General features: G+C 44.4%; 1 long non-coding RNA gene across 2 annotated transcripts in view; it reads left to right on the forward strand.

Annotated features, from left to right (window-relative positions):
• Positions 1–13517, forward strand: part of LOC149868783 (uncharacterized) — a 58873-nt gene extending 45356 nt beyond the window's left edge. Inside the window, exons 1-5 of one of the 2 annotated variants that reach the window (XR_016441027.1) lie at positions 2261–4394; positions 4592–4814; positions 8782–8948; positions 12712–12803; positions 13134–13517. This is a non-coding gene — a long non-coding RNA (uncharacterized LOC149868783). Of the gene's footprint in view, positions 1–2260; positions 4395–4591; positions 4815–8781; positions 8949–12711; positions 12804–13133 lie in introns of those variants that run through there. The other variant, XR_016441028.1, reaches the window with a different exon arrangement.
• The last annotated feature ends 2124 nt before the right edge of the window (positions 13518–15641 follow it).

Raw genomic sequence — 15641 nt, forward strand, 5'->3', positions numbered from 1 at the left:
TTTCTCCTGCCCTGGCAGGGGGTTGAACTTGAAGATCTACAACGTCCCTTCCGACCCTACTTCTATGATTCTATGTGCAAGCAGAGCTGGCCTTAGGGAAAATGGAACCTTGGGCAAACTTGTATTTTGGCATGCCCCGCTGCACCCCCTAACCCCAAAGTCAGTGGCAGAGGCAGAGGTAGAGGCAAGTGGGCAGGGGCACAGGGCACAGTCTGGCAGAGAGGCAGACTGAAATGCTTTCACCAGGCAGGCTGACAGGCAAGCATTGCTGCTGCTTTGTGGGAGCAAGGTGGGTGGACTGGAGTAGGTGCCACCCCATCTGCACATGCCCAGCTCCTGAGCAGCAATTGGAAATGGGGGTGCGGGTGGGGCTGGGCACTGCTCCTCCTGCCTACGGCAGGGATCTGCCAGGGCATGGGAGGGGAACAGTACTGCTGTGAGTGCAAGCTGCTCGTATGTGTGTGTGCGTTTATGTGGTGCCCCCAGACCACAGTGCCTGGGGAAGTGGTCCTAAGATGAGCACTGTGTGCAAGCAGCAAACTGTAGTGCAAATGGTGAAGTGGTGCAAACAGCAAAACATGATGCAAAGTGCAAAACAAAATCATGGCACAGATAGTGGGCTGACTACCATCTCCCCAGGCACTTTAATTAGCAAGCCATGCTAATTAAAAGCACCCATTTGTCACATGTATCAGCATCCCTGTGCTGAAAAAATGGCAGTAGGGTGCTTTGAACTAAAACTAATTGAATGTGTTTTATTTCAAAGCACCCCATCACTATTTTTGCAGTGCAGAGGCACATGTGGATGCAAATACAAGTGATGAAGAAAGCTGCCAGAGCACATCAATTTTTGTGCTCCAGCAGACTTGATTCATTGCCAGCATGTTGGAGCAGACTCTGCTTACATGTATAAGAGCCCCCTGTTGCTTTCCTTATAGTAAAAAGGGAGAGTGGCACTTTTACATTGTTCTTGTGTTGGAGGGAGAGAGGATCTGCAGAGAGAGAGAGGAGCTGGAGGGAAAGGGAAAGGGAAGGAAGCTGACCGAGTGCAGCCAGCAACTTTCTGTTGCTTGGGCTGTCCAGCCATTTCACACATCTCTCCCCTGCCTCCCTTAAACCCCAGAGAGCTTCCATGTGCTCCCAAGACTGAGACTCCAAATCAACTTGGCCACACGTGCAATTTAAGGCACGATGTGAACCGGCCACGTTATTACAAATATTTTGTGTAATAACTTTGTGACTTATTCCTTGTTTTATCACACCATTAATTGCATCACTGTGTGAACAGGTGACTATTGAAGACATGATTAACTGGCTAATCATGTCTTAGGGCATGTGTAGATGAAACAGAGGCCCTAAATTGAAGCAGTGGGTTTGAAAAAATACTGCCTCATTTCAGGCTGATTAAACCCCTGTGTTGTGCACACACCCCACTGACTTACCTGCCTCTCTGGTGGTGGGGAGGGGAGGGTGAGCTGCCAGGCAGCAGAGCGGTCCCTGGGCTGAAGTGGGGATGGGGTTGGTGCTTCCCTCCATGGCAGCTGCGGCTCTCCGTCAGGCAGCACCCACCTGCAGGCACCCGGCTCGGGTGGTCCCAGGAGGGCACCACAGCCATGGAGGGAAGCATTGGGACCCCGCAGGCAAGCAGGCTATGGGGGCGGTGGAGGGAGATCAAGCTCACCGCTTTCTTGGGCAGAGCTTGCTTTCCTGGGCTGCTGTCAGGCTGCCTGCAGGGCTTCCTGAAGAGCCGTGGAGCTGCACTGAGCCTGGTGCTTCACTCTGCAGCTGTAGGAGCAGCAAACTAAAACTCCTCGAAGGAGTTTTGGCTTGCTGCATCGCAAGTCATTTAAGGCGCATTAAGCCACCGAATTTCCTACAGTGCCTGGAATTAATGCACAATACACTGCCAAGGCATGCAAACACTGACACTATTAAAGCGGTGCAAAAGCATTTAGCCGACTTTTTAGTGTCATGCACACATGCCTCTCATTTCATGTACATATGTCCTACATGTAACACCCTCCAGGGCCCTAAGTGATAACTGGGGAAAAATAATACAATGTAAACCAAGACAGAACTACTCTTGTTATGATAGGAAGGAACAGAAAGCAGACAGTTAAACAGGAAGGCCAGCTCAGAAGAATGCCATAGAAATGCCTGAAATCATTTTAAATAAGCAGTAAAACAAAAGCCCATAGGTAAAAGCTACAGGAAACAAATTCTACTCCTACATAGGATCCTTTCACTTGAGAGTAAACAGAAGGGCATTTTCTCCTCTCACATAAAAGCAATGGCTCAACTGAAAAATAAACCAGTTGCATTGCAGCACAGCTTCATTTTCTGTTTAAATATTGGCCAAAAGTGCCTAAAAGGACTTCAGTGTCTAAGGCCTTGGATGCATGTTCATTTGTTGGATCTGGGCTTAAGTAGTTTCAAGACATACATTCCAGCTTGAAACATTATGCAATATGCCAGCAAGCAACTCTGCTGCCAGCCTTCCCTGTGAGTACAGGCAAATGAAGCAGCTAGTGTTCAAGCTGCATAAAAGGAAAAGTATCAGATCCTGGAACAGAAAATGGAGAGTTCCAAGTTTGCCATGATGAACAATAAATTGGAAAGTATTGATCAGGTCTGTAGAGTGTGAGGGAAACCAGAGATGTAGGTCAAAGAGGTCAGTAGTGTGCAAACTGTAATGAAAATGGGACAGCCACACTTAAGAACCAGGAATGGCAGAGTCTGGGGTGTGCATGAGGACAATCATCAGATGGATCTGTCTGCTTCAGTGGAAGCCAAAATTCCCATTTAAGTGGGCCTGCATGTAAGGGAGGATAAGCATTTCTGTTCCATTCATCAGGAAAGAATGCTCTAGTTTGATGCAACACACCTGAGAATATAGTCATTAATATATAATCACATACCCAAGGCACACAGTGGGGGCATCTACACAAGATGCTACATCGCTGTAGTGATAAGCTACAGTGATGAAGCTAGTCGCTACAACGATATAGCATCGGCAAGCATTAACCATGACATTGTTGCTACTGCACAGTAGGGTCGCAAATGACCCATGAGCTGCCAGGACTGCACAGTACCAGTGGCTACTGAGCAGTCATTTAGTGCTTGCTTTAGCAATGCTTTAGCAAGTACTAAATGACTGCACAGCAGTCCTGGTGGTGAACAGCAGTAGCTCGTTGCTACTGCTCATTGCTACTACGCAATAGCTTGTTGTTACTGCACAGTAGTGGTGGCATTGTGGTTAGTTCCCACCAATGCTACATCGCCAAGTGACAAGCTATGTCTTTAGCAAATCTTTAATACTTTAGCAAATACTAAATGACTGCATAGTACCAACTGCACAGTGGGGCACACATGTAGATGCGCCCAGTAATTCTTAAATGATGCTGGTGGGCATGGTAGCAGTTGCCTTAAGTCAGGTGGGCATGGTAGCAGTTGCTTTAAGTCGATAGGTATTTTCTAATCTGACTGCAATAAGGTACCAAAGCCACAAAGAACTTTCTTCATTCTTTGCAATTTAAATAATGTGGAATATTGTAAGTGAAATTATGGAAATTGCGTTATATTTAAGATTTATTATAATGGCATGGTGATGTGAATTTATTAGGTTACTGTTAATAAAGATAAATGCCTGTATAATATACATGATTATATTTTCTCAGTTCATGTATATTAATAATTGCAAAATGAAAACATTAAAAAATGAACTCTATTTAATGTGCTGAAGACAGCATTTTTACTTTCATCCTGCATGAATCAAAACCGCAGAGACAAAATTTGTCGGGAAATGGAATTTCAGTTTTCCTAGAAGTCAGATTCTGTTCCAACCGTTAGGTATGTAATTGGGCCCAAGCACATACGTGCAATTCTATTCTGCCCAGCTTACGTTTCTGCTCCATTGTGCACTGCTTACCACAACAGGGGCAGGATGTTCCAGACACACGTATCCTTTGCTTGTCATCAAAAGAAGGCAGAATCAATGTTGTGATGGATTCCATCCTTTTTCTGTTGTCCACTTTGAATAGTTCAATAGGTTTTTTTTTTCTTATCACTGTTTCTTGCATATATAAACCTCTTGTGACATACCCCGACTTCCTGGAAAATATGTAGGAGCAACCAAACAACAACTGCGCACCAGCATACCGAAAAACTATCAAAGACAAGAATACCCGATTACCTGTGGGTGCACATTTCTCACAAGAAAACCACTCTCTCTCCAATCTCTCAGTTCTAACCCTCAAAGGGAATTTACAAAGCGCCTTTCACAGATGAGACTACAAGCTTCACTTCATCAGTCTACTGGATACAAGAAATCATGGACTAAATATAGACATTAGATTTATAACACATTACAATCTGCCTAACATCTGACTTCCCAGGTAACCTCTCCACTTTTTATCAGCTATATTTATTCCCTCCTCTCTCTCCCGTCTCTCACCCATTGACTATATCCACATTCATTCCCTTCCCTCCCCCCACACCCGCCTCTCACCCGTTGGCTACCTCAATTTACATTTTCACTGACTGGCTTTCTTGCACATGTACTGCCCTCTGGCTGCTTTACTTTTCCATTCAGGAAGAGCATAGATCAACTGCAGACACTTCCTCAGCCTGACAAAGGTTACCTGTACCTGAAAGCTTGCAAAGAAGAATTTTTCCAGCTATTTGAGTTGGTCTAATAAAAGATATTGCATTTACCCAAAGAAGCTTGTCTGCCTATGTCCTTAGACCAACACAGCTACAACCTACACCCCCAAATTTTAATAACAGCAATGGAGCTTCTGACTGGTCAATGCATGGTGAGTAATGATGTTGCCACAAGTTGAAGTCAGTATCAACACTCTTCCTAAGAAATTAATATATAGAGACACATCAGGTGTAGGAGTGATGAGAAGCAACATTTTGCAAGTAAAGGGGTGCATGGCAAAAAAAAAGTTTGGAAACCACTGGACTAAATAATAAATTTGTATCTGTTTAATAGATTCAACTCACACATATCTTCCATTATCTGTCCTTCTGAAATCCACTTAAATAAAGTATTATTTTCTCATTTTTGGCTGCTGCTACTAAATTGGTTTGTCAGGGGCAGTAGTTCAGTTTGCGATAATAAGGGAGGGGTTTGTCTCATATATAGCTGCGTCTGTCACTGCTAACATTGCCACCGGTAGGCAGGTGACTGGTTCTCCTGTGTTGCCTAAGGCAACAATGTCCCTAAACTAGTAACTAATACTAAAATTTGTCAGTAAGGATAGCAATCACATATACACAAGAATTCATAATGGAAGAAGGAGGAAATCACTTATTCCACTTACAAATTTCCCCTTCTCCCCACTGGATCCATTACATTTCAAGTATTTTTGAAATCTCTTAATATCTTTAGTAACAAAGAAGTGTTATTTTCTCTCAAATTTCTGAGGGGAAATTTCAATACAAGCCCGAAATCCCTTCAGAGATAATAGGGAAACATGTGGAACCAGGTGAAGCATGGGCAATCTCTGTAAACTGAATGAAAGCAATTCACACTGTGCATCCAGATCAATGACAAGATACTTGCTGGTGCTTACAGTAAATTAATAATTGCTGAAAAACCCAGGGCATCCTAACTTCTCTGATTAGTGACAAGCCTCTGACAAGACGAAGCATGTCTACCTTCTTCTGGAGTAAAAGCAGCAGCCCTGGACTTCAGGAGGGCAGATTTCAATGAGGTAAGATTAGTGGGGAAGACACTGAGGTCCCAGAGGGTGGGGGAGTTGGGTGTCCAAGAAGAGTGGTCATTCCTTAAGGAGATGATCCTCCAAGCCCAAAGGGAGGTAATCCCTACACAGATCAAAGGGGGAAAGAGGGTGCAAAGGCCCCCATGGCTCACCAAAAGCATCCGGAAACATCTCCAAGCTAAAAAGGAGGCATACACCCATTGGAAGGGAGGGGCCATCACCAGAGAGGACTATACCTCTGTTGCTCAGGACCGTAGGGGGGCGGTCAGGAAGGCCGAGGCAGAGCTGGAACTGGGACTAGCTACCCAGATCAAGGACAACAAGAAGTCCTTTTTTAAATACATAGGGGGCAAAAAAAAGGTACTGGGTAATGTGAAGCCTCTTCAGGACACGCTAGGAAATCTGGTCATTGCACCAGACAGCAAAACTAACCTATTTAACAATTTCTTTGCCTCCATTTTTCTGAGTAGGGACCTGGTCATCCCCCCTACCAGGACCTCCCCATCAGGCCCCATGGGAGGCACACCCAGACCTAGGGTCAGTGAGGACCTAGTAAGGGAACTTCTGGAGGAACTGGATGTATTTAAATCAGCTGGTCCTGACAACCTCCACCCCAGAGTGCTGAGGGAACTAGTAGAGGTTATTGTGGGATCTCTGGCATGGCTTTACGAGCACTCATGGTGCTCTGGCGATGTGCCGGAAGACTGGAAAAGGGACAACGTGGTTCCCATTTTCAAAAAAGGGAGGAAAAAAGACCCAGGAAACTATAGGCCCATTAGTCTTACCTCAGTCCTGGGGAAGCTTTTTGAGAAAATTATCCTGGCCCATATCCACGAGGGTCCAGCAGGGGAGACTATGCTTAGGGGCAATGAACATGGGTTCATTAGAGGCAGGTCCTGTCAGACCAACCTGGTGGCCTTCTATGACCAGGTCAAATCCCTGGATGCAGGTGTTGTAGTAGATATAGTCTTTCTGGACTTTAGAAAGGCCTTCAATATGGTCTCTCATCCCATTCTCATTAAAAAACTAGGAGACTGTAGTGTCAATGCCTACACAGTCAAATGGGTCACTAACTGGCTGGAGGGACACACCCAGAGAGTGCTGGTGGATGGGTCTTATTCAGCCTGGAGGGTTGTGGGCAGTGGGGTTCCCCAGAGCTCAGTCCTAGGGCCTGCACTGTTCAACATCTTTATCAGTGACTTGGGCAAAGGGGTTAAATGCACCCTGTTCAAATTTACAGATGACAAATTTAAGATGGGGGGAGAAGTGGGCATGCTAGAAGGAAGGAATAAGTTGCAATCAGATCTGGACAGGGTACATGAGTGGGTGGTTGAGAACAGGATGGGTTTCAACACTGAGAAGTGCAAGGTACTGCACCTGGGGAGGAAGAACCAGCACCATACCTACAGGCTGGGGAACTCCCTTCTCGTCAGTGCAGAGGCAGAAAAGGATCTTGGAGTCATTTTTGAGGCCAAAACGAAGATGGGCCGACAGTGTGGGGATGCAATCAGGAAGGCCAACTGTACCTTGTCATCCATCCACAGATGCATCTCAAGCAGGTCCAAGGAGGTGATCCTCCCCCTCTATGCGGCACTGGTCACGCCGCAGCTGGAGTACTGTGTCCAGTTCTGGGCGCCGCACTTCAGGAGGGATGTGGACAACATGGAGAGGGTCCAGAGGAGGGCCACTTGCATGATCAGGGGACAGCCGGGCAGGCCCTACGAGGAGAGGCTATGGGACCTGAACCTGTTCAGCCTCCTCAAGAGAAGGCTGAGGGGGGATCTAGAGGCCATTTACAAACTAGTCAGGGGGGATCAGCAGGCATTGGGAAAGTCCCTGTTCCCCCGAGCACTGCCAGGAGTGACCAGGAATAACAGTCACAAGATGGCAGAGGGTAGATTTAGGCTAGATATCAGGAGGCGCTACTTCATGGTCAGGGCAGCTAGGATCTGGAACCAACTTCCAAGAGAAGCGGTGCTGTCTCCTACCCTGGGGGTCTTTAAGAGGAGGCTGGATGAACACCTTGCTGGGGTTGTTTGACCCCGTACTCTTTCCTGCCCATGGCAGGGGGTCGGACTTGATGATTTGCTCAGGTTCCTTCCAACCCTATCAACTAAGAAACTATGAAACTATAAAGAATACTCCATCACAAAGCCTTCACCCTTCTTGAAAAAAATATTTAGCAGTGCAACAACTAAAAATGTTCAGGCTGTCCCACAAGCTGGAATCATTGTTTAACTATCATCATTTCAACTACACGCCAGAATTCAGTATGGCCAGCCTCAAGCTTTTGACAAACATGAGTCAAGCCCTAATAATCATGAGATTAAAAAATAAATCTAACAAAACATTTTAGTGGAGGTTCACAAGGTTTTTTCCACTCTTACGGTACCATTGGTTTATGAGCTCACCTGTTGCTGTATCATCTGGATGACTAGAAACGTTTTCTTCCCTAAAGAAAAGCTTAGAAGAAAATGTTTTTTTTCAGGAAAAACTGCAGCTTTCACTAGCATTCCTATTAAACTAAACTGAACAACCTAAATTAAAAAACTTTCTACAGCATCACTCTTGTGGCACCATAATATTATAGCCACATACACACACAAAAGCTTCCTGCTGTCTCCTCCATGCTCTTCCTTTCTTCAACCTGTGCTCCTCCCTTTGCATGCCAGGCAGGTTGCTGTGCTGAACTTTTGCTAATATATATGGAAATACGTGTGAGGGGCTTTACTTATCCAGGAAAGAATGGCACAGATGGAGGGAGCCAATGAATACTACAGTGAATTCAAGAGTTTACAGCGTACAGTACATACATTAATTAACCAAAACAAACCCCTTGTGAAATGAAATTTTTATTAACCCCAGTTAGGGAAAACAAAAGCTGAAAGGTCATATGCTTGATTTAAAACCACAGAGGGAATCATTGTCAGTAACAAAATGAGGATGAAGAATTTTTTTTGCTCTGAGTCTCATATCTATTCTCTAGCTCCTTTTTTCATGCTGCTGAGCTGCCCTCCTTGTTGCAGTAGCCAGTAGCACATTGGTTTCTCAGCAGAGACAGCTGGAGGTGGACAACCTGGCCTGAGTTTGTTTGTGGTGGACTCATTACTCAGTGGTATCCAGTATCACTGCCTCCTAGAGATGCTACCTAATCTGAGGATCACACAAACATCAAGGGACCTGGGCATACGGTTTTCAGACCTCAAAGGGCAACTCAAGGTGAGGAAGATGAATAATCCGTGCTAATTAAGGAAACTCCATTGCTGTCAAATCTAGCAATTAAACTTAAGCCATAATATACTTGGCACATATGTTAACTGTCAAGTACCACTAGAAATACCAGTAAATAAATAAATAAATAAATAAATTTCTTACTAAGCTATGAGTGGCGATCTGTAACATTGACTAAGAAAAAATCTTATTGGTAGATAAAATGTATATGAGCAACAACTCTCAGACAAACAGTGGTAGAAGACGAAGCTCTCAGGGAATTGTGCATACCATAACATAAAACTAGTCATAATGACCAGTCCCGCATTAACATTAAATGAAGAACATAATGCATAAATTCCACATGTCAAAAATCTAACCAGTGACATGAGTTGAGCTTTCCCATAACAAAAAGCACTCATTTTCTTTTTTGTGAATTTATATTCAGCATAGAATTGGTAGGAAATCTTGTAGCAAAACAAGAGAAGATTTGTAAAAACTGGAAGTTTTGGGTAGAAATGTATTAGTTTCAATGGTACTTCACTCCCCAAAGGCAGCTCATCTCCAAAATGGCATTCAAAACCACAGGAGTTTTCACCCCAAAACAAGTAGTTTAGTGCATGCAGGTAGCAGGGGGGCGGTCCAGATTCAAACCCCTCAAAGCAGCCTTAAGTACGATAGTGAAACAGCTGAGGAAGGCTTACTGTCAAATACCGAACAGTCCTCCTAGTTAATACATGCTCTGTAATGGTGGGAGGTACTATAAATGAGGTGCTTACACGCTATTATATGTTGGATTTGTTGTGGGGTTTATTGCTTCCCCAGTTCTGATGAGATGACTGTTTTACTCAACATCCATCAATTCCTCCACCGCACTGTCAGTATAATTTTCTCTGATAATGAAATTCAAAGTATGCTGGAGTGGTAGTCCATTGTCATTGCTCAGCAGGGCAAACTTCCTCTACAGCCTAATAAAATTGTTTCGTTTGCAGTTGCTGACTGTCTAGTGCAATCTCCATTAAAAGGAAAACAGGAGGTTTTGTCAAACTCACCATATACTTGCAGCTGTTGTTAACTTTTAAAGGGCTTAAATAATTTAATAAAATACATGCCTTTTGTCATAGTAAATTTGGCCACAAAGCTGCAATAATCTCTGGGTTTATAGGGTCTCTGTTTCTTAAATAAACAGTTACCAAACTTCAGCTGCTAACATTTCTTATGCCTTTTCATATAACCTGGTAAATAATGCATAGAAGAATATGTTTAGAAGATATGATATATGATTTATAAATATTATGATGACTCTGCCACCTTGGTGGTACAATTCCCAACATTTCACTGACAGTGTATATTTACCTATAGTTCGTAAGGAGACATCTATTTCTATAAATCAGGTGTAAGATTGTGGGCTAATACATGTCAAAATTGCAGTCTAGAGCAGATGTTCAGTAGATGAGCAATTTCTTTTTTATAAAGACACACATTTAGAAAACTCACATGCCTCAAAATTAATTGGATGTTTCAGAACATTATATTGATTTGCACTGTGATTATGTGATGAAAGTGTTTTCTTCAACAAAATACTTTAAAATTACTGTATTGTTCTGACTATTAATCCACCTTTTTTCCTCCAAAAAGCATAAAAATTGCACTTGACTTCTACATGGGATCAACCTAAAATTCGCTCCTGATACTCCTGACTTTCAAACTTGTGATATTTGAGGGTATACCAAGTCTGAGTTTTTTTCCAATACTGTGCTTATTTTAGTATCTGTAATGCATTTCACCCTTTGGGAACATCCTATTCTACCTACAGGGTGTTTAAATGGATTTAGGTGCCTAAGTGTGATTCTATTTCACCGCCTCCAAGTCTTCAAAATCCGTTAATACATCAACTTTTGTAACATGCTTATGACCTGACCCTGCAGACTAAGTCACAAAAAACCCAACTCAGTGAGGAGGACCCACCCACTTTTTGTATTAACTGTTTTACAGAGACTGGAGCAGACTGGAACAAAATCACACTTGGGTGTTTAAGCCTACTTCCACTTATGTGCCAAATAAATGAATCAGAATTGGTTCTAGATGTCATAGTTCAGTGTTTTTCAAACTGTTCCAGGGCAGGCTGGTGTTCTGAAATAGGGCTTCAGGGGTTCTGCAGAGACACTGGGGGACTGGTGGAACAGCCCAGGGGGCAGTGTACCACCATTGCTGGGCCAGGTCACCTGGCTTTGCATCAGCCTTCAGGAAGGGGTAGGGAGTTCTGTGGCAGAAGAAAGTCTATGAAAGGGTTCTGTGACTTTAGGAAGTTTGAAAACCACTGTCTTAGTCAATGAAAGCTGTTAAAATTAAATATTGGTACAATATGTAGTTATGGTACAATTAAAGTTTGGGCATACTGGGCACAACCTTCTGAGCTAATAGAAAAACTTCATTGGTTTCAGTAGGAGTTATAATTAGAGCTGTCAACTACTCAGTTGACAGCATGATTAACTTGTTAATTGGTTCTTGTGTTAATTGTTTTTATGCATTAATTGTATGTGTGGTTTTGTAGCCCACCCTTGTGCTCCACTTCACTGCCATCACTTCTGCCTCCAGGCCACTCAGCAGGGCAGTGGTGGCAGTGCTGAGGACCACAGAGCAGCCTAGGTACAGACTCTGAGCTGCTGCAGCAGAAAGGGGAGGGGGAGCATGCAGACACAGACAGACACAGACGAGTAGCTACAGTATGCACACAGCCAGCAATGCAGCCCAGCATCTTGTAGAGCAGCACCAACCAGGTAATTCTGTGGAGGGGAAGGGACAGTGGGGAAGAGGGAAGGGGTGGGGGAGCAGATCAAGGCCCCCACAGTGAGGGAAGGAGTAGAGCAGGGGCAGGAGCAGGGGCTGGAGTGAATAGAGCCTTGGGGCTGGGGCGGGTCATGGGATGGAACCACAGGTGTGGGAGAGCATGGCTCCCACTGCTGTGTGCACCCCCAGAGGAGGCACAGGGGCATGTGCTTCCCAGATGTGTGTGTGGGGTGGAGGACAGCTGTCTGCTGTGAGCTGGGGCTCTTTGCCCTGCTACCTTTGCCCTGGGAGCTGTGCACTGGCTGTGCTGTGTGTCTCCTGCTTTCCCAAAGGTAGGTTGCACAACATGGTGTCTCACAGTTCCCAGGGCAAAGGCACCAGGGTGTACAGCTGCACCTGCAGCAGGCATCTCACCTCCATCCCATGCACACATCCAGGGGGGGCACATGCTGCCCTATGCCTCCCCCAGGGGTGCACACAACAGTGGGGAGCTGTGCCCCCCATGTGCTCATTCCCTCTCCCCCTGCCCCTTCCTCTCTACAGACTTACCTGCTGGGTGCTTCTCTAGAAGCCACCAGACTGCATTCCTGTAGGGTTACCATATTTTGCTTTAAAAAAAGAGGATACTTGGTAGGGGGGGTAATATGATTGTGGGGGAGGACAGTGATATGCCCATCCCCTGTCCCTCACTCCCAAGCCACACCCCCCCAGCCCTGCTGCTGCCTCTCACTCCTGACCCACAGTACCCCGCATCCTGCCAGGGCATATGCCTCCCTGCTCAGCTCCAAACCCCACACATGTATCCACAACCCCCCACACCTTCACCAATTCCACCCCCACACACACCCCACACTCACCCCAACCATACAAAGTACCTGCATAATTTTGAATTTTTAGCTGTGTTAATAAAATTGCGATTAATTGTGACCAATTGTTTTAATCATGTAACTAACCGTCAGCAACTTTTAAAATCTTTTGACAGCCCTAGAAACAGTGAACTATCAGGAGCAGTGTGATGGCCAGAACCAGAAAGGTTAATGAGCAACTTTAACAGGAGAAATCTGCTTTTTGAAGGTATCTGAAGTAGCTTATTGGAGAAGTTTCCTGTTTGTCTGGAAAAAAAAATATACATAGCTTTTTATACTAATCTTCAGACAGCATGAACTTTAAAAAGCAGAACTGAAAAATACAACCACAGACATAGCTGATTTATTAAATTTTGCTTAGAGTCAGTAAAAATTAACAAATGTAATCACAAGGTATAATTAACATACTGGATTGAACTTAGGTGGGGTCATGTTAATCTCAGACCCCAAAGTGATGTGGTGTGATTTGCCTATTGGGTAAACCCAAGGTTGGGCAGTAACTTATTATAATGATTTCTAACACCTTTTCACCCCATAGGTTAACAGCTATAAAATAACACTATGAATGGCTATATAACTAAAAAATTAGCATCGACAGGATATAAAAGAACACACACGTTAAGTAACCCTCAGGGAAGGACAGAACAGAAGGGTCATTGCTGTCCCATACCCCGATGGATCTTTGAACAAAGACCAGATCCTGACCGAAAGACCTTCCTTTGGTTCTCCCTCTTACAGCATTGAATCAGAGACGTCTGACTTCACTGACATGTATCTTCTAACTGAGGAACTATCGATAAGTTGCTAACCAAGTGAAAACTCTTGGTTAATTTCTTTGCCTGTTTTATTATCACTGTCAATTTTAACTTGTATTGTTATGTTGTCTGTTTATTAGCTTAACCTTTTTACTGACTGTCATATGTGTAAACTATATCTTTTGTTGCTATAAGTAAAATGTATTCTTTTTTATAAGTAAATCTTGTCATTGCTTTCCTTCCCAACATCACCTCCTCGATCCTGAACCAAAAAAACCCAGTGGCTAATAAAGTTGCAGTGCTCAATCAGTCTGCAATTAAATTAATATACTCACAGTGCCCAGCTGGCCTGTGACAGAGCACTCATATGTTGCTATTTTCTGATCAACTGTCATGATGGGGAGAGGGTTGTGAATTATAGTGCCAAGAAATTTAAGTCACAGCAGACTTACTATGGATAATTTTTTGCTAAGTCTTCAGAAAAATAAAGTGGTCCGTAGATTGCGTGGGGAAGGAACGTTGGTTTAAAATAGGAATGTCCAACCTCCCATGGGCCAGGTCTGCCTCCTTAAGCCATCTTATCCAGCCTGTGAGGCTCCCCACAGGTCTGAAAATACAGTGGCAGGGGAGCAGTGGAAGCATTAATTGCCACTCCTTTGCTGCCAAATGTCTGGACCTGTGGGGAACACTCCAGGCCAGATTGTGGGGCCCTCAATGTTAAGTAGAGCATGTGGAGCACATAGGACTGATCCAAGCATGCTGGGTTGTGTAGGACCTGAACCCAGCATGTATAGCAAGGCTGAGGTACAGCAGGGCTCAATCTGAGTATCCAGGGCCAGGTAAGGTCAGGGTGAGTATGCAGGGTGAGTATACAGGGCTCAATCTGGATGTGCATGGCTGAGCAGAGCTGGTGTGGGGCCCAACCTGGGTGCACAGGGGCTGGCTGAGGCCATCTGGAGCCTAATCTGGGCATGCTAGGGCCAGGCAGAGGCACCCCAATGCCTGATCCCAACACAGAGGGCCAGGAGGAGGCAGTGTGAGGCCTGACCTTGGTGCTTGGGGCCAATCTGGCCTGTGGATTGGCCCCACACCACTCATCTGGCCCACTTTACCAAAAGGTTGAGCACCACTGGTTTAAAACAAACTTCAGATGAACACAGAAGTCTGTCCTAAGGAACATCCTCTGTGCCTGATCCTTTTGCCTTTATCCCATACGAAACTGCCACCAACAGATGTGCCAATGGGTGCCCAGTGAATAGCAATGTGGAAACTTGTCTTTTAAAAATGGGATTTGGACCTCAATCTCCATTTATCTAGGTTGCCAAGTGGCAGACTATTGCCTCGACTGCCCTGAGCTGGATTTTAATGAAACTCTGAAAATGTGCACATTCCGGAGCCCCTATCAGTCTTATTATCTAACCAATTCATTTTTTATTGCAGTGTTCACTGCTGGTGAATATTCCAGCTAGAGGGGCAGAACACTCTTAGTTGTGTTTTGTCTTCTCATAACATTTCACATTAGAAGGTGGGGATGGAACCTCCCTTTTGTTTCAGCTGGAAAACTTGAGAAATACCCATTTATCTTTTAGGGGTTATGGAAAATTGGGAGGGAAAAAAACTTTCCCCAAATTAAAAAAAAAGTATGTGTTTTTTATATAGATGTTTGAAAAATGAAGGGGCTCGGAGCCTTGACATGAAGGTAGAGTTCATTTCAGAGGGATGGCTGAATTTTACGTACTGAAGGGCTTAGTTCTATACAATGCTTACTCCCCTGAGTAGCTACCGGGGATGAGTTTTCCAATTGAACTACTAAATTGCTCCTGAGGGTATGGAGAGAAACAGATTACAGCAAGTTAACAGGGGACAGAGATTTACTGCATGTGAGGTACTCCATGGTAACTGCACGCATTTGTACTCTTATGCCTTTGTAAGATAAACTTAAACTATTAGCTTAGCCCTATGGGGTAAATTACCACAGTTTAGCTCGTACTTGTGGCAGGGTGAGATTGCGCATAACCAAAAGCTACTTCAGACCAAGCAACTTGTGCAGAGACTCTGCTTCATTTTATCTCACTGTTGTCTTTATTTGGCCATACCTTGATTTGTGTGGTCACCCTAAATAGAGTTTGTAAATCCTGCATAAGACTATTTTGTTAATAATTAATGTCTGTTACCATAATGGTATAGCATAGGTGACGTAAGGCCAGGCTTGTGGGGACATAGCCCCCCCCCAAATTAATTTTGTGGTGACTAGCAACAGCAGCAGCACCATGGCACTGCTTGGCATGCAG

This window comes from Crocodylus siamensis, chromosome 3, assembly GCF_052110815.1.
Source record: "Crocodylus siamensis isolate JL-2025a chromosome 3, ASM5211081v1, whole genome shotgun sequence".
Taxonomy (NCBI): Eukaryota; Metazoa; Chordata; order Crocodylia; family Crocodylidae; genus Crocodylus; species Crocodylus siamensis.